This window comes from Melospiza georgiana, chromosome 8 (genome assembly GCF_028018845.1).
Source record: "Melospiza georgiana isolate bMelGeo1 chromosome 8, bMelGeo1.pri, whole genome shotgun sequence".
Classification (NCBI taxonomy): Eukaryota; Metazoa; Chordata; class Aves; order Passeriformes; family Passerellidae; genus Melospiza; species Melospiza georgiana.
The window spans coordinates 30623285-30634298 of NC_080437.1; the positions used below are offsets into that span (position 1 = coordinate 30623285).

General features: G+C 43.9%; 1 protein-coding gene across 2 annotated transcripts in view; it reads right to left on the reverse strand.

The window, feature by feature from the left end:
• Window positions 1-2627, reverse strand: part of HSPA12A (heat shock protein family A (Hsp70) member 12A) — a 52976-nt gene extending 50349 nt beyond the window's left edge. The window contains exons 1-2 of one of the 2 annotated variants that reach the window (XM_058028909.1): window positions 2531-2627; window positions 1042-1137 (exon numbers count right to left, since the gene is read on the reverse strand). The gene's annotated coding sequence lies outside the window, so the exon portion shown is untranslated. The remainder of the gene's footprint in view (window positions 1-1041; window positions 1138-2530) is intronic. The other variant, XM_058028908.1, reaches the window with a different exon arrangement.
• Window positions 2628-11014: the final 8387 nt, after the last annotated feature.

Below are 11014 nucleotides of genomic sequence, written 5' to 3' on the forward strand. Positions count from 1 at the left end.
AATTTTAAAATATTTGACCAGATCTGTAACTTTAAAAGGAAAAAAGAAAAGAAATCCAGACTTAATTGCAACAGCAGATATGATGTCCAGAAGGGGCCTAAAAAATTTCAACAGCATTGCCATGAAAGTGGGAAAAGTTGTCCATGGCAGGTCACATCAACTCAACCAACAAAAGAAGCATTGGCAGAAAAAAAGCACAAGTCAAGTCCCATATAACCCAAAGCAGCAGTGACACAGTTAGAAAACAAAACATGGCCTAGACCCTGACATGTTCATGAAGGGATCAGGTCTTTTATAGCAGAGACAGCATTCTGGCCTTGCTGCACAGGCCTGCCCTCCCAGAGGCTGCTCTAACTTGAGCTGACATCCAAGGCTGCAGCATCCTCTTCCAGCTCCTGGTGACAGTGGCATTTGTCAGAAACCCTGGTCACTCCCCGTGGACCGGGATAAAGCCCCTTTACCCAGAAATGCACCAGCTGAAAATGCCTCTGGACACATCAGACCTCTTGGGGTTTCTCTACAGCTGATTGAAGCTTTGGGGAGGCTTTGTAGGGACAGAGCAGGGCAGATCTGTTGAGCACCAAGTGCTGTCCCCATGGGAGTGAAGCAAACACTCAGACTGAAAGCTCACAGGGTGCCTGTCATGAAGGAAAACTTGTCAGCTCAACCAGCATTACCCAATTACCAGCCAAAGGCTTGAAAAATGCCAAAAATCAGTATAATTAGAAGCTTTACATGCAGTAGCTCCTGGGTATGAACAGTTTCACTAAGCAAGCTGCAGATACCGCAGTGCTGTGCTAAGTGGAGCTATAAAGATGATGGGCAGGCACTGCATACAGCACTCAGCTATTTTACATACAGACATTTCCTTTACGCGTTGTACTGTGCTGCAAGAAGTGGCTGCAGCTTCAATACTGTCAATACAACACACACTAAATCACACTTTATCCCTCAAGCCTTTTTTCCCCCTGACAGCCTCTGCATTCCAGCGCATGGAGAGAACATAAAGATTTCTGGCATCACAAATCATTGCTTTACTACCTGGTCTTCTGTCTTCTTACCAAATCCCTCCTGCACAGATTCTCCCTATGTCACAAGTTACTTCATTTCAGTATTGCATTGCACCAACCTTGCAACCTGGCAGAAAAAAAAAACGTGATACCCTGTCATCTGAAAGACAAATGAACCTGTCAGTCTATTCTTCCCTTTGTCAGCTGCATGCTAGAAAATTGTTACAGGTTACTTCAAACCAAACAGACATCAGAGATTTCATTTAGGAAGCATTGAGAGAACATTTAGATGTTGGGAGGCGGAAGAACCCAGTGGAGCATCTTGAAGATTCAACTAGTTTCTAAGTAGTGTTTGCTGGTTTAGTTTGGGGTTTTTTAATGGACACTTTATGACTCTATTATTCCGCTTACACTGAAATCAAGCTATGTCATTCTAAACACTCCCCAAATCCTACTATAATCAAACTTAAAAGTTTAAGTTTCCCCATACATTTCTGCCAGCGCCGTTGGCTCAGCACTGCAGTTTCCTCAAGTCTGCAGATTACAGTGAGGAAGAAGGCATGGAAAGATGGAATGAAATCAGGCTGAGTCTGCATTTCCCTAGGGGTTATTCACCCATATCATTTGTATCCTAGGAACCCTCTTCCCTCCCCCAGCTCCGTTCCCACACAAGGAGAGCCCACCCCGTCCTGCAAAGGCTGTGTTGCTCCTATCGGGCAGGGTAACCCCAAACGGATCAAACCCATCCTTGTTCCAGGCAAAACAAGATTCAGCTCAGCTCGAGTCAAGTCTGCAGAATCAGAGACATGAGACATGTAGCCCCTTAACGTGGTAAAACGGCACCGGTGGGGGTTTCCCCACCCCTACACCTCGCCTGGTCCCCGGGGCTGCGCCAGGATGCTCAGGCGCTCAGCCAGACAGCGCCGGCTCTCCCACCCGGCTGCCAGGTCTTTCTTTCCCAGTGCATCAGGCTTCTCGCTATACAGGGGGGCTGCCGCTATGTCAGCAGCAGCCCCCGAGCTCCAGTCCGAGCCCTCCTCCCTCTGGCCGCTGCCGGGAAAGGGAGAGACCCCGACCCGCGGGGTTGCGGAGCCACAAAGGCCCGTCCGGCGGGGATGCCGCAGCGCCCGGCGCCGGCCAGGGCGCCCGCCCCGCCCCGCCTCGCCTCGCCCGGCCGTGCCGCCGCATTGTTTTGTCACCTGGGTCCCCCCGCGGTGCGGCACCGGCTCCCCGGGCACCGCACGTGGAGGAGCGGCGGCGCTGCCCGGCTCCGGGCGGGGGTTCCGCACCGAGCCGCCGCCTCCCCCAGCCGGCCCTGCCCGCGGGGCATCCCCCGAGCCGGGCACCGCCGGCCCGGCCCGGCCCTGCCCTGCCCCGCCCGCACGGCCACAGCCGGGACATTGTCTGCCGCCTCCCGCCTCCCCTGCTCCGGACGGGGCTCCCTTCTCCTCCACACCGCTTCCCCCCATGAGCCGGGGGGAAGCCGGCAGCGCTCCTGCATTGCGGCGGGGCCCCCTCACCTGCGGCACCGCTCTCCGCCTCCGACATGGCCCGCTCCCGCCGCGCTCGCCGGGGCACGGGCCGGCGGCGGAGCTGCGCTGCCCACCCCGGGGGAGGCTCCGCTGCTCGTGTAGTCCCCGCCCCGCTGCGCCTTCCTGCGGCCGGTGCGGAGCCGAGGGGGAGCGGCTGCGCGGCCGGGCCGGCGCTGACGGCTTCCCGCGCCGGCTGCGGGGCTGCGCCGCCCCTCCCCGCCCGCTCCGCAGCCGCACAAGGACGGCACCGGCGGGGGGGCCGCCTGCGAGGGCCGGCCGGCCCCAGATGCGGATTTCACGGCCACCGAAGCGGAAAGCCGTCCGCGGTGACAGCCGCAGAAAGAGACCCCTATCTGTGGCCGGGGGTGACAGCCCGGCTCGGTGATGGGGTCCTGCAGGGATGCAGCGCAAGGAGGCTGCGGAGGTTACCCCAGCTGTTCCCCCGATCGTCAGGGGTGTGGGTGCAGCTAACCCGGACGGGCATAAATCACGGACCGGTCCCCTGATATCATGTATTACGGGCTGGCTTATACGGCATGGGAATTCTTTATATTTGTCTTCAGAGTGAGCTCTCCCACATGGTTCTGCAGTGCTGTCAGGCCAAGAACTTCTTGTTTCCAGTGATTTTTAGGTACTTGTCTCCAGGACCTGGGAGAGAGACACCCCTACTGTCACTCGATCCAGGATGAAGTTTAAGAGTTATCCAAACTAAGTAACAAACCATTACAAACACAAGAGAACAAAAATAAGGCTGGTAACCTCCCACGAGCAATCCTCAAGCCAGAAAAGGTTTTTTCCTCTTGTCCACCCGTGCTTCTTGGTGTAATTCTCCTTTACTTTCCAGCCTCAGCAGCCATTCTCCTTTTGAAATCAGTGCTAGTATTTCACGTGCAATAAATAAGGGCATTCACTGCAAGCACGGCCTCGGGGAGGTCTCCTGGGCTCAGGAGGTCACTGATATCCAGGACAGTGCAAAATCCACCCAAAATTCTCCCAAGTCCCCTCAACAAAGCTGTTGCTCACACAAGGTGGGATCTCTGTGAAGCCCTTAAGGACCATGGAATTTCGAAGCAAAGTCCCAGCACTGCAGGTGCCTCTCAGCACCTCCCTTTATTTGCTCCCTGGTTTCTTGCTCTAATGGCATTTGCTCTGCTCTCTGTGAGCTTTATTGCCCCTGAGGACTGAAGGTGTGGCACAGAATTTAAAGCTGTAAATATCTTCACATCTGCACACCTGAGTCATCTCAAAAGCCTTCACCCACCCTGCACACACTTAAAAGACTGTTTCATCCTGAAATCCCATTGTCTCATCCAGGGAAAATGCAGAACTCATTTCTCCTGCCTCCCAAAATCAGCTGCACAAACGGGATTTTCTAAATGCTGGGACAGCAGCTCATTCCTCTGCTCTCATGGGAGAAACCTTCTGTCCTTGGGGACACTCAGTAACTCCCACAATTTCCAAAGGCAAGGACAGCGTGCAGTGGGACAGGGGCGCTGGAATTGCAGCTTCTTGCTCTTCCCTCAGCTCCACAAAGCCAGGCAACAAAGGGGAACATCTGGCCAAGAGTCAGCTTTAATTACCTATTCAGAGTCAGGCTGAATATTTATGCTGTCATTAAACAGCCTCGGAAATAAGAAACCAAACAACTCTAATACTTGGTTTCCTGACAAGAGACTTAAATAGCAGAAACTTTTGCTTCAGATTAAATGCACTTCAATAGCAATTAATGGTAGGCTTTAAACATGTATTGAGGTAATTAACAAAGGCAAAGGAAAAGAAAAGAAGCAACCAAGAAGCTTGTAAATACACACCCAAATCATATACTTTCTGGGAAATAAAATGTAGTACTCAGGCTAGTTTTTTGTGATCCCTCAAGCAACAAGACAACACGCAAAAATAGCATTTACTGGGTACAGACATCTGAGTGCCACGGCAGTGACTACATTATTCAATATCAAGCCAGGTTGCCTAAGTTACACACTCAGCTGTAGGTGTTCTGAATAATGCAGAAGGAGAATATTTGAAGGCATGTGACTGACTGCTAGTTCCAGAAATTAGACCCTTTTCCAGAGAGCTTAGTATGTCCTTTTAAGACCTAATGAGAGGAACCACATTAAAAAAAAAAAAAAGGCATTTGAAGTAAAATTAGATTCTCAATCTGAAATATTAAATTAAGAACTAAAGCCTCTTTAATTTTGTTTTATAAAGGCAAAAAATCATAGAAAAATAAAATACTGGAGTTTTTTCTCTTGTCATCTCTCTCTCCTGGAAATGAAAGAAAAAGTACATTTCATGTGAACGAAAAACACTTTTTGAAAAGGTCACTGTCTCAAGTGAGCCTGCCCTGGGGCTTCATTTTTATTATTTACTCCATAGGAAGTTTGTCATTCTTATGGTTCTTTTGCAAGGTTGTTTGGAATCTGTGATTTTAAAGGTTATCTTATAAGCACCACAGAAAATGAGTCAAAATATAGTGATCAAAATGTAAAATGGATGGTCAAACTTTGAAAAGGAGCCACGAGTAGTCATCTACATGCTCTGAACACCTGCTCTTACAGACGCCTTAGCCTGTCCCTTGCACAAGAGTCAGGTTTTGTGTGGGTCTGGAAAGAGTTCCTTTCCTTCTCAGGAAGCTGACATCAGCTGGCTTAGTGCACTGCAGAGGAGGAGCAGCAGAAAGGAAGAACCTTTTTTTGACCCTGAAACATCAAAGTGCTTTTGTGTCAGACAGCCAAGGCACCCATCAGTGTTCAACTCAAGCACCAGCTCAGTTGTTATGGTGCCACTCTGACCGTGGAGAAAAGCAAGATTTCTGCAGGAGCTTGGGGCAGTGTCTGCTGGTAATTCCCCCTTGTATCTGCTTGGGAATGAACACCTCTGAGGAGTAATCCAGCAGTGATTTAATACTCTGTACTCTTTGTCTGCAGCCTGGGCGATCCCCAGAAAGCTGCAGCCTCAATCCATTCCATTCACCACACAAAGGGCTCAGATACACTGGCATAAACTGACAGGACAAGACAAACAGCTTCTTAACCTAGCCCTGATTTTAGCAGAGCTACCACATGCATGTTGTCCATTAGCATCAATAAAAATTTCATGAGGGAATTGGAGGTCAGCACAGTGTCCTCTCAGAGCCATTCCCACACGGGGTAAGAACTCCACAAAACTGTGTCTGGTGAGTGAAAAGAGCTATGTGCTTCTCACTCCTGAGTACCAGAGAGGCACTGGTGGGGTAGCACTGAGAATCAGTGAGCTGGAAACATCAGGCACAGAGATCTGGAAGAAATAGAGTTATTTGAACATTGTTTTCAATGCACCTGGCAACAAGATGTCCAGACATTATCACAGACACAGAAACCAGTGAGCCACTGAAGCCCAACACCCAGTTCAGTCCTGGCACCAGGGAGAGTTGAGTCTTTAATAAACTACATCACATTTAAAACAAAAGAATAGAAGGCAGGTAAGCATGCCTTGCATCTTGGCAGCTCAGGAACCCCTCATCAAGCACTGTCTTCATCTGCTCAATTAAAATTCCTAGAGTAATGGTTTCTGACTTCAAAATTTCCTCTTATGTAGTTTCTGGAGCATCACTAAACATACAATACCTGGTTTTTATTTGTCACCTGTGTAACTGTTACTGCAGTCTCCTCCTTCATTCCAGCTGTTCAGTTTTTCACCTTTACAGCACTTTAACCTCTCCAGTTCTGCTTATTCCTGGAATAAAAACTTAGAAATTATTTTTATTACAGAGCCAACTGGCAATCTGTTTCCCTAGATGCAATTTTATCTTCCCCCTCCCTAAAACCAGCCTTTTATTTTAATACTCAAGAAATCTCTATAAAGATGAAAAGAACGAAAAACTCTTCATCACTGTCACAGCCTTTCAATAAAGAAGCTTATTGTGCACTGAGGAACATGAAGCGTTTCTTCAAAAGGAGCAGGTTGCCTAATTTTCACCTGTCTTTTATACATTTCTCATTTCCAATGTCCCAACATCTGTTGGAAGTGTATCACTGCCTGCAAAGAGTTCTCCTGCATTTCTCAGCAGGATGGTTTTCCAGGAAAACTGCTGTCCTGGAGACACTGAAGTGTGTTGTGCTCACAGATCTCTGGCTCACTTACTTATCTCAAGAGTACTTTCAAGTGTGACAGTTCTCACACTGTCTGGGTGTGAGCAGCACTCCAAAACATAAATGTTCTATAGTCTGCTCGTGGACCCAGTGGTCTGTGTGGCCTGTGGTAGGTGCTGTGTGCACAGAACTAAAAGGTAAGTTCAGTCCCAAAAATCTCCACTCATGCTGTATGTCCTGAACACCATTTTTTCCTTAAATTCATTGCTCTTCCTCTATCTTGGATGTATTAAAGCCAAATTAAAAAAAAAAAAAAAAAAAAAAAAAAACAAAAAACACCAACCACCAAACCCACACAAACCTCAAACAAACAAACAAAATCCCAGCAGAAACAGATTTATTATATAACAACGTTGTCACCCCATCATTACTCTCCAAACAAGCACCCAACCATATACAGTAAAAACTGCTGTTCTGTCAAGGCATTTTTAAAATATCAGCCAGATTGTGCATCCATATTGGCTTGCTTCACGACTCATTTCTCATCACTCTAAAAGAAGCAAAGCTCTAAATGCATCAAACAATTAATTTAGTTTTGTGACATGGCCCTTTTGAACATGCGCACTGCTCAAGTAAGTGATGAGCATGTTGGCTTCCACTAAAGTCAATAAAAGTGGCAGATGGCTCAGCCACCTCTAAAACCAAGGAACTACAGAAAATTCTGCAAAATCATCTGCCTACTTTATGCCTTATTTCTCTGTCCCAGAGACAGTTGTACCCCTCAGGAGGCAGGTTTAGGTATTGTTCACACCCTTGCTGTGCAGACCGCTTCACTGAATTTTACAGCATTAGAAAATTGAGGGCTATTTCTGAAATAACAGATATATTCTGAATTAACAGATATATTCTGAAATAACTCTTTCTGAGTTAAGAGTTCTGTCCCTTAAAATATCCTGCAGCAGCTCAAGAATATAAAATTTGCCAATGTAAAGGGGAAGGGGCTCAGAAAATCATCAGACTCATCAAGGCACATGGGAGTCCATTCTCTCACTGTGCACCTGTGACAGATAAAAATGTCATCACAGAAATACATAGAGCATAGGAGAGCTACCAGGCTCCTTCCTAACTGCTTCCTGAAGCTGCTGAAAGAAAAGGCAGCTTGCTGAAATACAAGCAACACATGATTGACATGGTACCCAAAACAAATTGAATCCAAGGGGAAAATCTGAATCTAGAATTATATGTAATCTCCGCAGACTGATTGCTCATAAACAGACATTTAGGTTTTATGTAGGGACATATCAGCTTCATGGTTTTGGGGATTTTTCCCTCAGGTGTTTGAGAATATCCAAACCTGATAAAAATGTCACCCAGATCCTCCAGATAGGAACAGAATAAAGTGGAAAAGTGGGAACTGGGATGCACGTCATATTTAATCCACCTCACCTCTGTCTAGGGGTTGGAAGAGATCCCACTGAGATACACACACAGAGGAATGAAAGGACTTTAAAGGCCAGCTGCAGAAATGGAGGTGAGCAAAGTCATGGAGTAAATGAGAAATAACAGCAGAAGCTACTTGCAGTATACAGAGGCATCTGTGGCTCCATCTAAGGCTGGACAAACTGATTACTTGCTGGAGTAAATCTAAGGAATTCCATTGACCTCCTGCTTCCATCTGACATCTAAATGCAGCAGGGACATTTTAGATTTTCCAGGAAAATGAAAAATTACTTTTAAGAAGTGCCTGGTAAATATTTAGGTTTTTTATCCTTAAAAATATATTTTGATAGATTTTACAACCTTTAACATATCATATATATGAACATCGTCTATATGACTATTTTATATTTTGAATTTTACTTCTAAGAATATTATCAAAAATAAAAGGCTAAGCTCTTGTAACAGATGTTTTACAAACTATGTCTTAAGAATGCTCATGAAATATAAATCAGCAGATATAAGTGATGTTGAATATTTTCAGAGCATAACTTATTTTAAAAAAATATTTGGTAGAAAAATAAATTTAGAACATCAAATGGTACTATTTATTCAGTCCTGGACAGAAATAGCTCAGTAAATCACACACAGGAAAGAAAAATAGAAATGCTTCTAGACATAATAGATATTTTAGCATGAATCTAGTGGTTGAAGTATGTTCTTAGAAAACATTTGAGAAAATTCTGGTAACTAACACATTTGTAAAAATTAAAAGGCTAAATCATCAGACAGTCACCACTGTGAGTAATTTATTTACTCTTGATTAAAATGAATGGTGTCCTGAGCATCACCAACATTTTCTCAAAGTCTTAATGTGCTGCTCCTCTCTGCTCATTCTCTTTTCATGCCACATAGTTCTATTTCTGGAATCTGTAATGAGGGCATTCACATATAAATGGAATATATCCCAAATATCCCAAATGAACCCAGGGAGGTTTTCCACTCAATGTGGAAATTTATAATTTATCTCACCACAGGTTGCACAGACCTATGATAATTTCTTTCCTCCCTAATCACTAAAGGCAAGGAAATCCCATAAAATTATACCATTCTATCACTTCCTTTAAAATCTCCCTGGGGAAAGACATCAGTACCATTTTTTTTTACAATTTCTAAGCATGGAGTCTAGTGTGCTAAAATAAAGGCTATGAATCAATAAGCTGTGTTATTCCTGCAAAGATGAGGGAATGCCATGAGTAGTAGCAAGTAAGTAAAAAGTCAAATTATATAATAAGTAACAATCCAACAGTCATCTAACAAAGACATGATTATTTTTAGGAAAAGCAGTTCATCTTACAAGATTAGCATCACTGAAATATCCAGTACATCTAGCTTCTATAAATGAATGCTGAATTAATTACAACAGCTATATAAAAAATGGAAGCAAAAATAAGCAATTTCCTGTATTTACACAAATGTAAATGAGAGTACAATTTGTCTCTGACTTCAGAATTCAGTAATTAAAAAAAAAGAAAAACGATAGCAGAGGTCTACTGCCTTAAAATGGCCTTGTAATCAGAAACCATGATTCAAATCTTGCTTTGGTGAAGCATAAAGCTGGGAGTTGGAGAAGTTATTTATTTTTTCATTCCCATTTAATTACAACAAACTGCACCAAAATCTTTAAATTGGCACATGCAATGCAAGAAACATCCTTCCTCCTATTAAACCTGTTGGATTTCCTTGAGGTATTTTCAATAATGATTTGCTATTTTAGTCTTCTTTTCCAGCAGAAAATAATGTTGTTGACATTCCTCTAAGTGTTTAGCCTAAACTATTACTAAACTACTCAGGTCTGGTAATTCAATAAACCAAGAATTTGTTCAGGAGAAAAACTAATACTTGTTTAAATGTTGTCACTTTCTTAAACTTAACTACCAGAAAAATGATGCTTTAATTCCTTGAAGAAACATAATGAAATCATACTAATTTGCTTTTTCATTAATGAAAGAAGAATCCCATAACATTAACCCCATTAGCTGCAATAAAAGATCTGGTTTTTATTTCTTGGTGAAGATTACAAATTAGAAAAAGACGTAGATTATTATTTTACTGCTCTGTGTATGCATGTGTGCCTTATAAAGCCAGGATTTTCACTGAGCACAGGAATACTGCAGTACTTGAGACGTGAGGGCAAACCTTGGTTACAGCTTCTTCCTCTGCATCCAAAGTGTTTTTAAATCAATGGAAAATCTCCCAGGGATTTTTTTTTTTTTTAGTTTTTTTATGTCAATAATTTTAAATCAGGTTAGATGATAGCTGCCTTGGTGGTGCTGATACACAGGAGCTGGGTGTACATCCCACAATGGCTGTCACAGAATTTGGATTCAGGCTTTTTAAGAAGGCTGTTACATATTAGGAATTTGGATTTTAAAACACAGGGACAAATGGCACATGCTGGAAAGGAGACTGGGTTGCTTTCATAATCCTGCAGCACCAGCAGATCTCAGGAAGGATGTTTGGAAGCCCAGACAGAGGAAATGCTCTGAGATCAATGCATTCACACCTTGCATTGTCCATCCAAGTTCTCCTGGCTTTGAAACACAGGGCAATGAAGGTAAATAAAAGCTTCTTTAAATCAGTTCTGCAAAAAGCATCTGTCATATGGGCAGGGTGCAGGCACAACAAAAAAGCCATCACCACAGGAACTGCATTTGGTTTGTTTAGAATGGCAGCATAACATTTCTTATAAAAAGAAATGCTTGACAGTGTTTATAAATAGTGAAATATGTGTAAAAATACTCTTCAAATCTATTTGACATCTCTCTTCCAAAGGACTGTATTTTTGGCTGAGTTGTATTTTCAATCTTTTGCCTTAAGCTTGCATATGACTGCTCTGTTATTTAGAAAGTAGTGACCTTCTTTTATTGATATAAAGAATGGGCAATTTTAAATTGAAATGTAC